Below are 12520 nucleotides of genomic sequence, written 5' to 3'. Positions count from 1 at the left end.
ACTAAGGAAATACCGCACCCAAACATGCATTCTTAAATGAGTTCGACGGCATGATGCTATGCGTTTTCAAATTAAATGTCTGGCACTTCTTACACTTCAATATTAAGTGCATATATGACGTCCCTCAAAGCCATTTTCGATTTGATTCCAAGCACCGGCTATTTGGCAACAACAAACATGATAAATTTTTGTCGAAGTTTAAAATCGAAGCATTGACCACCGGGGACACATGCGTACTAATGTTTAGATTAGAGTTCGCACAACCCAGCTGTCTGCGGGAAAATTATGGCTGCCGATCGATATTGCACAATGCCCGGCCCATTGAGTTAAGGACATCTCCCGTTAATAAGGACACGCTGCCTCCGGACGAAGCAATGACGTTATGGCACCACAACAGTCACCATATCCCTGTCCGCATTCCTCCATCCTCGTTTCTATCCCACCGTTCCTCTGTCCGTCTGTTCATCCGACCACTCTCTCTCTCTCTCTCTCTCTCTCTCTCTCTCTCTCCTCTCTCTCTCTCTCTCCTCTCTCTCTCTCTCTCACACTCTCTCTCTCTCTCTCTCTCTCTCTCTCTCTCTCTCTCTCTCTCTCTCTCTCTCTCTCTCTCTCTCTCTCTCTCTCCTCTCAACGCACATCCCGAGCTTGGAGCAGGTCAGCACGCATAGTTGGCCCATCGCCTCGCCGCCACGTGCGAGCTGAATCATCCCCGCCCGAAAACCGGTGTGCGTGTACGCGTGTGTGTGTGTGTGTGTCTGTGCGGTGGTGCAGGCGGGCCACCCCCGCTCAGATCAGCACACGTTCCCACTACGGGCCACCGCAGGCGGCACTGACGCGACCGTCGACCTGCTCTCGGCAACTCAGTCTGATGAAGACACCGCTCACCGCTAGAGGTCTGACAGGCCCAAATTGGCAACGGTGTGCAGCTTCCGGGAAGGAATGTGACCAGGTGCGCGCGAGGGACGGGGAGGGAGGTAGTGGAGGGACGGGAGGAGAGAAGAGGGGGTGGGGTGGAGGTCAAAGGGTCCGCTGTGTGCGGATGTGACCCCCGTGTGAGGCGCAGTGCAAAGGTCTCTCGCGAATTCCGGCACTTAAACGGTCTGAGAAGACTCCACCGAGGATAGGCGAGCCATCTTCGCACGAACAGAAGACAGGCAACAGCCGGGCAATATTCGGGAAGTTTCGTGGACAAAGTGGTCTCTGCTCTTCCAGTTTCCATATCATGTGTGGTACCTAGTTAATAGAGCAACTTAACCCTCGCCCATGTAGGGGGGGTTGATGCAACCCCCCCTGAGGTTTTTTGGAAATAGTGCAAAAACGGCGGCGCGCAGCGCCGCCAAATTTTGGGTACCTTATGGGGCAAACCTTGCGCATCTTTTGATAAAAAAAAAATTGACCGGGTCATGTCAGGTCACGGAGTTATGACGTCACAAAGGGAACAGCCTCCGGCCGGATTTTCACAAACTGAGTGCCAACGCCCGAGGTTTCCTGCCGGTGGTACGGACATCGGTTGATGGATCGTGATGAAACTTCCCATGCATGTTGGGGCAAGTATTGGCTATCATATGGTATAAGAAACTTGACCGGGTCAGGTCAGGTCACGGAGCTATGACGTCACAAGAGGAACAGCGTCCGGTACTATTTTTGAAAAGCGCCCGAACCACTATTTTGCTAATTCTTGTCACCTCAATGGGAATATGCAGCAATATTAGCTTCTATAGGGAGCAAATGGACCTCCCAAATCCAAAAATACAATCAGATTTCAAAAATTTAAATTTTGATTTTTCGAATTTCTGCCGCCGACTGTGACCTTGCCGACTTCCGGCGCTCCCAACGCGCCATTTTTAGAGCTAGGGAAACGAAATACATACCAAACGATAGAGAATTGATCAAGGAACACGATAGTGAAGGTTTCAAGTCGATATCTCCCACCGTGTTGCCGCAATCGCCGCGGAAAGTTGAAAAAAGTCTATTTTTCCGAAAATTTGACCTTTGACCGGTCAAAAGTAGGTCAAATGTTGACCTAGGACCAAAAAATATACCACCAATCGCGAGATCTCGGCGAGAGCAATCCGTTGGTCTTTTCCGCTAAGCTCTACGACGCTCCGTTTTCAAACGCCAAGGGGGGGGGGGGTCGCACCAACCCCCCCCCCCCTGCATGGGCGAAGGTGGCAGATCGCCGTTTACGGGCGAGGGTTAAGCGAATAACATGTTCGAAGATTAGTTTGTTGGTTTATTTCTTTGATACATTTTTTTTTCAAATTTAAAACATCATATTGCGCCAAAAAAAAGTTTGAAACGGCCAGTAATTAACTGAGGCTAAACCATCCTGTGTGTAGGTATAAGGTAGGTGTAAGCTGCAATCTACTTGGAAAATCCTGCTCTACCTAAACTGCTATTAATGCCATTCCCATGAACTCTGCGCCGCTGATATACGCACAAGTATTTTTAGATGTTGGCTAGCCTCGCAACTATTTTACTTAGAAACAAGAGTCTATGATAATTGCGACAAAGGCGGCACCATGCCTGCGTCCTTCGCATAAGCCAAGCTGAGACATTTTGTGTAAGAGCTAACTTGTAGTTTCCAGGCGCAATTTGCGTCCACATGGGCAGACGCAACTCACAGTCGTCTCTAAATAGCACTCAAAACTGAGCTTTCCCAACGCTCAAGCCATCGCACGCCTACTTCAGCGCTCTGATCCTGTAGTTTGCATTCCAAAGCCGGTTGACGTCCTTCACTGCCTGCCGGAGCTCAGGCACCGCCAAAACCTTGGTGCAGTGGTCACTTGTCACCAACGGTCACCAAGGGTCACCGGGTGCGGAACGACACCAGCCTTCGGTATCATAAGCTGTCGCCATCACCAAAAATCGGTATCTCAATCTTCGTTCGGTGAAATAAACGATGCGCCCAACAACCGTGGCCACCTATGTGTCCAACTACATGCATCCACCTCTTCGTCCACCAGCCTCGTCCACCACGGCGAGTCCACCAGCCGCGTCCACCACGGTGAGTCCACCAGCCGCGTCCACCACGGTGAGTCCACCGGGCTGAGCGGTCAGTGACCCGCTGTCGTGGCCGGTCCGGCGCAGCGCCATTCGCTTTCACTGACGGGATCGACAGAGCGCGGCCGGCCGGCTCCACTTTCCTGACTGGACAGCTCGGCGGGGGCGGTGTAGGAGTTGCCGGGTGTCGCCCCGGCGAGGCCGTCGATCATAACTCTCATGAGCAGCGCGTGAAAGGCGGTCTGCCGTGTCGGCCCACGCTGGCATTAAACGAGGAGTGCTCCGACCGGTCAGCAACGGCCACCGCGGCGCCGCGGTCAGCGGGTGCGCGGTGCGAGCGGTGGCTGACGGGTAGAGGTAGCGGGCAGCGTATCGGAGGGATGGGGTTGATGTGGTGCAGCGGGGGCGGACAGGAAATGGGTAACTGGGCCAGAGCCGAGAGTCTGCCGTGGCCGTCCACCGCCAGTGGTGCTCTCACGACTCACGGACGCGGCAGGCCCGGCCGTTTGAAATAATGAACATTATACGGCTCGATCACGGATAGAAAGGCCGGTAACGGGCGATTCGTGGCGCTCATTCAGGGCGGGGGACGCGGGCGGGGGCGGTGAACTGCCCGGCCCAGGCCGGCGTGATGCAACTCAACACGAATAATACATATCAAGCAGGCATTCGAAACGAATCGAATCGAAGTGCTAATGGATGTCACGAATTAGGTAAATGTCAACTCATGGTGAGAAGTTCCTACAACAGATACTGAACGCTCTGGATATGAGGAAGTTCTCACAAATGGTAAAGTCGACGGATCAGTGACATCTGTGGCCTGTGGGGTCCCTTTCATTCCACCACAGAGTAAAAATATGGGCTACACAGATAACTGTCCACTAAATCACATTCACAACGTGCCTCGACTATTTCGCTTACGAAGAAAATCAATCAAAGCACTTTGAAGCTAAATTCCACCATTCTGGCGCCCTTTCTCTTCAGCGATATATATTCGTACCTTTAAGTTTCATCAGGATATTGAATTTGCTGAGTGAAAGCAATGATCAAATACAAATTCCCTTTCAAATGCTACATTTTAGCATTTCACGGCCGAGAGCTGCAGCCATCTTGTACGTTTTGTTTTTACGCTTCAAGAAATCACGTTAGAGTTACATACAGAGGGCCAAATTCGGCTCAACTGACATTTGATATAGCCGGATTTTTTTCGACATCTATCGCATGTTTAAGTTTGCAGGTCAAGTCGCGGACCTTTGACGCCACACTTTACACGACCTAAAAACTCCGTAACTTTGCCACTTTCTCGATGCCTGAAAATTAATTTTTTGTTGCAACGAAAACAAAAGCTTAAAAAACTGGTAAGCTCCTATGTCCTTCACTTGTATGCCTTGGGTTTTCCAAAAAATCACCTGAAAAATATACCATTAACAGAACACCATGAAAACTACATCATAGGACGCACATAAATAGGAAAGTGCAGAGGTTCCGGAATCCTGGGGCTCTTTGACGTTTTGCCGATGCCATTTACCACAACAAAAATCCGATCTGTGGATCGTTCACCAGACAATTTACGTAAGACGTGGTTGCCGCAGCTAACCCATGATATTTTCAATCGGTTACGATCTGCTGCCTCTCTTGACGGTCAGAAGCCAGCACGCTGCGTATTATGCAAAGTCGGTAGGCAGAAAATCGATAGGTCTAAGGTTAAAATGAACTGGCAAAACTACAGCTCGTTAACTAAATACCTACTACAGATTGGTAACTTAACTAAATTGCATGAGCGCTGCAGTTTTGAGATCAAGTCAGCAAACTATGCTTCCGCCGCCCTTTAGGATGAGCGCAATGTTTCCCATAAAAAAATGTTCGTGCGCTAAGGTACCATTTGCATGAGCGCTGCAGTTTTGAGATCAAGTCAGCAAACCATGCTTCCGCCGCCCTTTAGGATGAGCGCAATGTTTCCTTTAAAAAATGTTCGTGCGCTAAGCGCCCTCATTATCATTTCACTGCAGAGCATATCAGCGCTGATGGATGGGGTCGCTGTTCAGCTTTCCACCGTCCGCTGCAGGTGCCGTGAATCACGGACGGGTTCGGAGCTGACCACGTGTCGTGACCGGCGCGGCTGATCACCATCTGAGGGCCGCCCTCGTCGGGACACTCCTCTCCAGACGCGCGGCCCAGTTCTGAGGGCGGCCGACCCAGCTGCAGGCTGTCGACACCGGCGATCGGCGCTGACCGGCCAGCCCGCTGAAACCGCACACCTTGGGCGTCATGAACCGGCCGCCGCCGCACCGGCTGTCCCGGCGCACCGGGGCGCGTGCAGACCGGCCGAGCCGGGGGCGCTTTTTTGTCCGAGTTGCCCCAGTTCCCGTGCCGGCAGACGACATAGCGAGACATCTGTTCAGCGGCCGAACAGGGGCCGAGAGGACGCCCCTTCTCCCAGAGGTGACCCCGCTTTCACCGGGGAGCGCGACAAAATGATGGCATGGCGGCTCCGATATCGCACTATATGCCGTCTGGGAGGCGGAGACTTGGCTCCGTGCCTCATCGTTTTTTGCGTCGACTCCGACGGGGCTTTGTGGGGGAGGTGCGATCGGGGATTTAGGACCGTTATACGGCAGGGCTCGCGGCCCACCTCTCACAGGGACGCGTCTGTTGTTCGTGTCCTTTCCCGGCGGAGCTGTCGACAGCCTGACTGGGCACCCACACTGGAATGGGGTCAGGGAGCGGGGGAGCGCCGGTAGAGTCCCACGAGGGAGCTCTATGTCGCCATCTGCAGTGGAAGCTGATCACTGAGAGACATTTCGAGAGAGGACGGAAGTTCTTGCTGCTGCGACTTGGACATTTTAGTATACCTGACCCACTTCTAGAAGCGATTGCCTTGAAACGACGATACATCCAAATCGACCGGAGGAAAAACGTCTTCAAAACTAGTCGAACATACGCAAGCTTCAGTCATTTATGGTTCCATGGGTCTTTCCAAATAGTCCTTTAATCTTCCCAAGAACAATGGATGAAAACAACTAAGGCAAATTACCGTTCATTGCTGATCAAAGCGTTCAATCGACACGAGCTATTCCGGTTTGCATTTATACCTACCGATGGCTTTGGAAATTACAGTTGAAATGGTTGCATGAGAGGTGAATATTTCCTGCTAAGTGAATACTATTTCCCTTATATCAGGATTTGCGGAGGGCCATCGTTAACTTAAATTCAGTCCATGGCCTGCGAGAAAGAAGGGGCTGTCCTCGAACAAGACCTCGCGTCAGTCCTATTAGAATTGCCGTGATGCAAGAATGTAAATGGATTCTCGAGGGTGCAGAGATGTGAGATTACAGCGCCAAGGATTGTAACTGGGTCGTTTTTGTTTCGTTACGCAACAGCACGTATGGAACTTCCAAGAGTGAGCCAGGTAAAGACGGAGAAGCGAAAACAGAAATCTCTGTCCATGGCCAGACATGATAACCTACATGGCAAGTGATCCACATGTTGTTTCGTAACTTAATCAGTTTATGGGTGCACTTTGCACAATAACTGCTCCTTCCTTCGTCAGAAACAAGACAATCTCGGTATCGCGATACCGTTTATCCTCAGCAGCATACTTCTCAGACATGCCGCAAAGGCACGCCAAAAAGCATGACAAATATAGAATAGTCACGACACGATGCAGCGTCGTCCAGATCCCACGCCGACTCCATTCACCATGCCACTACTCGCCGTAACTGCTTTATAATCATTATCAGACAGCACATCGGACCAGACGGGAGCGGCGTCGGAGGCCCTCCAGTCGGAGCCGCTCGCTGCGCGTGTGGCGCGTGCGCGGCGCGTGCTGCTCCTCGCCGCCCCGTGCACGGCCACCTGTGCGGGTGGCTGTGCAGTGTGCACGATGCACGGTGCAGCCGGCGGCGCCGGTGTCGGCTGTTGCCGGGACAGTTCGTTCACCCTGCCGACGAGCCCCGGTGGCCCAGAGAGCGCCGTGGGGAGGGGCGGAGAGAGCAGGAGGGGTGTGGTCGGAGAGTGGGAGCGGGCGTGGTCAGAAGTGGGAGGTGGGCGTGGTCGGGAGTGGGAGGTGGGCGTGGTCAGAAGTGGGAGGAGCTGACGTAGAGGAGGCGGGAGGAAAAGGCGGAATAGACTGGCGAGAGGAGGTTGAATGCAGATGTGAGAGTAGAGACATGACACGATTGAACCATAGACGTAAACGTGTGGTGAGGCCAGCGCCACCACTGCACCACTTGGACCGCCAGAAGATGGATTGGGAAATGATGATGACCTAGGATGAACAAGAACGGGCACATGGAGAACGCGTATTTTGACAGCTCTAACATTATATTGGAGATCCGATATCGCATGTTTAAGAGTCATAAGCCCTCAATGGCTAAAAAGCAGCAGCGTAAGAAAGATGAATCATGAAAAACTCATTTTATTGACGATGGGCAAAACATTTGTGAAACGTTGAAAAGGTTGAAAATATTGAGCAGAACACAGCACGCAGCTCATTGAAGCTCTCATCATCCCATGAAAAGGCATGGCTATGAATTGCAACTCAAGGCAGAAACTTCAAAACATTGCGAGGAAAGCAGGCCTCGGTGAAACATCTTCTCACTCACGCCGCGGCAAGGAAAACGGACCGCTAGCTCCCCCGAACAGCAAGAGAGGTGCAGTCTGCATCCGGCTGGAAGAAATGACTTATCACTAGTCGCCCGGCCCGGGTTGTAGAGAAGAAACCCTCCAAAAGCCGAGTGCCGGGAGCGTTTGGCCTCCTGACCAGAGTGAAAGAAGGGTCACTGACCGGTGGGCGGGATATTGCAGAGCCATGGCCGGCGAGCAGCAAAAGAAACCGGCGAAACTGGCCACCGGCATCCTTGGTCGCCGCGGCCGACGGGACGGAGTGAAAAACGCTGCAAAGTATACTGCCCGGTAAAAACGCCTGTAACACCGACAGCCGCTCGTCCAATGATGACACGCCGCCGTATCTCGATCTGTGAAATAGCAGGCTCTTACCAGCGCTATAACCGGCAGGAGGACAGGAGGTCATGGTGTGAAATCGAGGGACTTCCACTCCGGGTTGATTTGCCCAGTGCAGGTTATAGATGAAGAGCTGTCAAATATATCAGCTGGTTGCACGATACGAGGAAGCTTCGATCAGAGCGTTCCCAGTCTTTGTAGAACAGTCGTCATCCCGGCCCGGTGTTGAAAGACACCGGCCTTTGTGGCGACGGGTCAGTGACCTCTTCCTCCGGGCGGTCTGTGCGGATACACCCATGTGTCGCCGGGCAGGGCTAAAATCACAGAGCATGTTTGCTCGCCGATCCATGCTAACAAACAACGATCGATCACGGGCCACGTAACTATGTCATCAGCCGAACGCCCCAAATAAACCACCTGCGAGATGTCTCCTCATCACTATGTCTGTCCATCATTAAACTACTGCACCATGTGCTTTTAGGAGACGTCAGAAGAGGAGCAAGGTTGTAACATAAATAATTAGATGCCAGGGCATTGCATAATGCCTTTCATTATAGCTCAAACAAGCCAAGTTTAACTCTCGCACGACCAGGCCATTTCTCATAACACGAACGACCAGGGGGGGGGGGGGGGTTGTTACGACCCCCCCCCCCCCCTGGCGTTTCGAAACGGAAGGTCGTAGAGCTTAGCGGAAAAAACCAACGGATTGCTCTCAACGAGATCTCGCGATTGGTGGTATATTTTTTGGTCCTAGGTCAACATTTGACCTACTTTTGACCGGTCAAAGGTCAAATTTTCGGAAAAATAGACTTTTTCAACTTTCGGCGGCGATTGCGGCAAAACGGTGGGAGATATCGACTTGAAATTTTCACTATCGTGTTCCTTGATCAATTCTCTATCGTTTGGTATGTATTTCGTTTCCCTAGCTCTAAAAATGGCGCGTTGGGAGCGCCGGAAGTCGGCAAGGTCACAGTCGGCGGCAGAAATTCGAAAAATCAAAATTTAAATTTTTGAAATCTGATTGTATTTTTGGATTTGGGAGGTCCATTTGCTCCCTATAGAAGCTAATATTGTTGCATATTCCCATTGAGGTGACAAGAATTAGCAAAATAGTGGTTCGGGCGCTTTTCAAAAATAGTACCGGACGCTGTTCCTCTTGTGACGTCATAGCTCCGTGACCTGACCTGACCCGGTCAAATTTCTTATACCATATGATAGCCAATACTTGCCCCAACATGCATGGGAAGTTTCATCACGATCCATCAACCGATGTCCGTACCACCGGCAGGAAACCTCGGGCAATGGCACTCAGTTTGTGAAAATCCGGCCGGAGGCTGTACCTCTTATGACGTCATAACTCCGTGACCTGACATGACCCGATCAATTTTTTTCGGCAAAAGATGCGCAAAGGTTGCCCCAGAGGGTATTGAAAATTTCAGCCCGCTACGACAAGCCGTTTAGCGTGCACTTCGAAAAAACCTCAGGGGGGGGGGGTTGATACAACCCCCCCCCCCCTAGGCGTTCTAGGGTTAAAAACTCCCATGTGACAAACATTACTGAAAACTCTACTTTACATGAAATACCTTCAGGTGACATCTCTTTGAATGTGGCATGTGGCTCTGTAAAGCTAAAATATGAAGATCTTGGTTTCTAAACTATGTCGACGGAATTGAGAACTTATTTGAAAAAGAAATAGGAAATTCCACATAACGTCACCATAGCATAAAGTGATAAGGACGTCATGTTATAACGTCATACCAAACTGAAACACGCGCATATCATAAGTTTGACTGTAATAGTAATATCAGCTAAATTATCCTTCGGTTGTTTACCCACATCACCATATTGATATGTCGTGGTCTAAAGCATCATGTGAGAGCGCCCACCAAACAGTGCTTCTTGTGAAATATGCAACATATTGATAAGTTCTAGGTTTTAGATGCATACCATTATTATCGTAAGCATTAACCATGTGTTGAAGAATAGAGATAGTGAATAGTGGTTTCAAATGTTAAATCAAATAATTAATTAGCACACACAGCGTGTCAGTTGGCATGAATAACAAAACCAACACTTTAACCCGCGCCCCACTGGGGTCTGTGTATAACACGCCCTACTGGGGGGGGGGGGGCTATTCATAGCCCCCCCCCCTCCTAACTCCGAAACTACTGGGCCGATCGTCAAAATTCAAACGGTGTCTGATAGCCCCGGAACAACTGTCGAACGAAACCTAATTTCATTGACCTCGGGGTCACCGATGACGTCACAGGTCAGGTCAAAGTAAAAATTATTAGCATTTTGGCTTGTTCACCTTTTGGGCTCTGGCCGCCGTCTTACAAATCAGATCAGGCTCATTTTTGGGTTCCACACTCGTGAACAGATGTTCTAGATACCTTGAGGGTACCAAACTTGTACTTTGATTTTCAGGTCAGGGTCAGGTCATCACAGGTCACGAAAATATTATATCATGCGTCGGTCACGTGACACATGTTTTATGGTCCATTTAGGCCATAGATTTCGAATTTGATGTCGTCTGTGTCATTCGAGGTCATTTTGAGTCGAATTTAGCTGAGGTCAGGTCACTTTCAGGTCAAAAAAGGTCAAATTTTGAAGTTAAGATTTTTCAACAAAAAAGGTGTCTAATGGATGCAGTTTGAGCTCAGGAACACGATGGTGCCATTTATGTTGGTGTACGATGTCAAATACGTACTGGAAAATTGATTTGAAAAATTAATAATTGTGAATTTTTTTGCAATAATGCGTATAACTTGGCCATTTTGTAAGATATTTAGCTAAAACTTGCTAGAGTTAGTCATAATCATACGTTCTGTCACATATATTCCGGTTTTTTTCGAAAAGTCAAAAACTTTTTGAAAAAAAAATATAAAAATATAAATTTTGAATATTATTATATAAAATTTTCGAAATTTTAAAAATTTTGAAAATCCGAGATAGCAGTTTGATAGCGCGATCAACTCTGAGTCCTTTCATGCAAAGAAATTGGATCTAGCTTAAAAACTGAGCTCTTGGGAGCGATTGCCGTGGTTCAATGTTTTGCGTCGAAATCGGACGAACATGACGTCACTCTGACGTCATTTCCGGCCGACCTATGGTTGCTACGAAGTTCCAATTTTGACACAAGGTGTCAAATTGATGCAGCCGAAGGTACTAAAAGTTTGGCGTTGATCCGTCAAGTGGTTTGGAAGTTATTGCAGAAAAACGGGAGGGGGGCTATAAATAGCCCCCCCCCCCAGTGGGGCGCGGGTTAACTGAGTTTTCAGCGGGGGCTGCTTGTCTTGCAGGTAGGAAATAGAAAAGACCTGGGCATCCCAACAAGGAGCTTTACTTAAGAAAAATGGGAAATAAGTGCTGCGAGCAATGAACATATCTCAATGAATGAACAATGAACATAACTGCGAGCAATGAACATATCTCAGTCCATCGCGCGATGAAATGCTCCGAACCAAAGCCTGCAACGTTTTACAAAGTGGCATTTTCTGAAGACCGGACTGAACAGTGATGATGGTGACGAGCATTTGGTGTGACAGGGCGCACAGCAACGAAACTAAATCTCAAAAACTGGACTGAAGTATCTGATCTTGCAGCTGTTGAAAGCTATTCATGGGATCAGGACCTCGTCAGCTCTCCGTTCCAGCTCTGTGCTGAAAGCTGTTCCCGCATGTTCGTCAGCCCTCTGCCCATGGTGTTACCCGCGGGGCCAGTATCCCATCAGCTCCCTGCTCACTCACCAGTAGCGCGGGAGGTACGCGAGGTCGACGGTCACCGGTTCCATCTTCAGGGGGCCCAAACGTCCAACTTTCCCGACCTCCAATCGTTTTCTGACCGCCACCGGCCGCCCCGGGTGCCCTATACGTGAAAACCGTGGCCGGCTCATTAACATGTGTGGCCTATCGTGTCAGCCAATGACAGCGTCTGGGCTCGTCTGTCGGTGGGAGGGTGCGGGCGGGGCTGTGTACTGTGTACCGAGTTTACACCCCCCTCTCTCCCCCCGCGCCGGTGGCGACACAACAGACTGATGACGTCATCCGCCGTCGTGGAGCAATAGTGCCCAAAGCTGTCCGCACGCCCCGGAGATCATAACCAAAACCGGTGTCACGCACTACGCCGGTTTCCCTCCACCCAGCACCAGTGCCTATCCTGGCGCATAAGGAGCTTATGTAAGGGAGAGCTGGGTACGCGAAATAGCGGTACACGACATAACAATATGCACAATTCCAACCGCCCGGGTTGGATTCGGCTGATCAGCCAGCGCCAGCTAGCCGGAAAAGCGTAGAAAATGGAACGATCCCTCTTTTAGGGTATCAAATGATCGATCAAAAGTATTTATTTTTCATTGAACTTGACTTCGTAAGAACTGAGCATCTTGGGCGCCGGAAGACAGGCTATATATTATATAACCTGGACAGTGGACAATCAACAGATGAAGGAAAAGATCACTGACAGCATCAGTGATATCTTCTCAACAGCTCTTCTCAAGCATTCATCCCGTAACATTGAAGGACAAGCAAGATCTCGCGATACTTCAGGACGGCCC

Source organism: Amphibalanus amphitrite, unplaced genomic scaffold, assembly GCF_019059575.1.
Source record: "Amphibalanus amphitrite isolate SeventyFive unplaced genomic scaffold, NRLGWU_Aamphi_draft 000789F_arrow, whole genome shotgun sequence".
Taxonomy (NCBI): Eukaryota; Metazoa; Arthropoda; class Thecostraca; order Balanomorpha; family Balanidae; genus Amphibalanus; species Amphibalanus amphitrite.
This window is presented reverse-complemented; position numbering follows the sequence as displayed.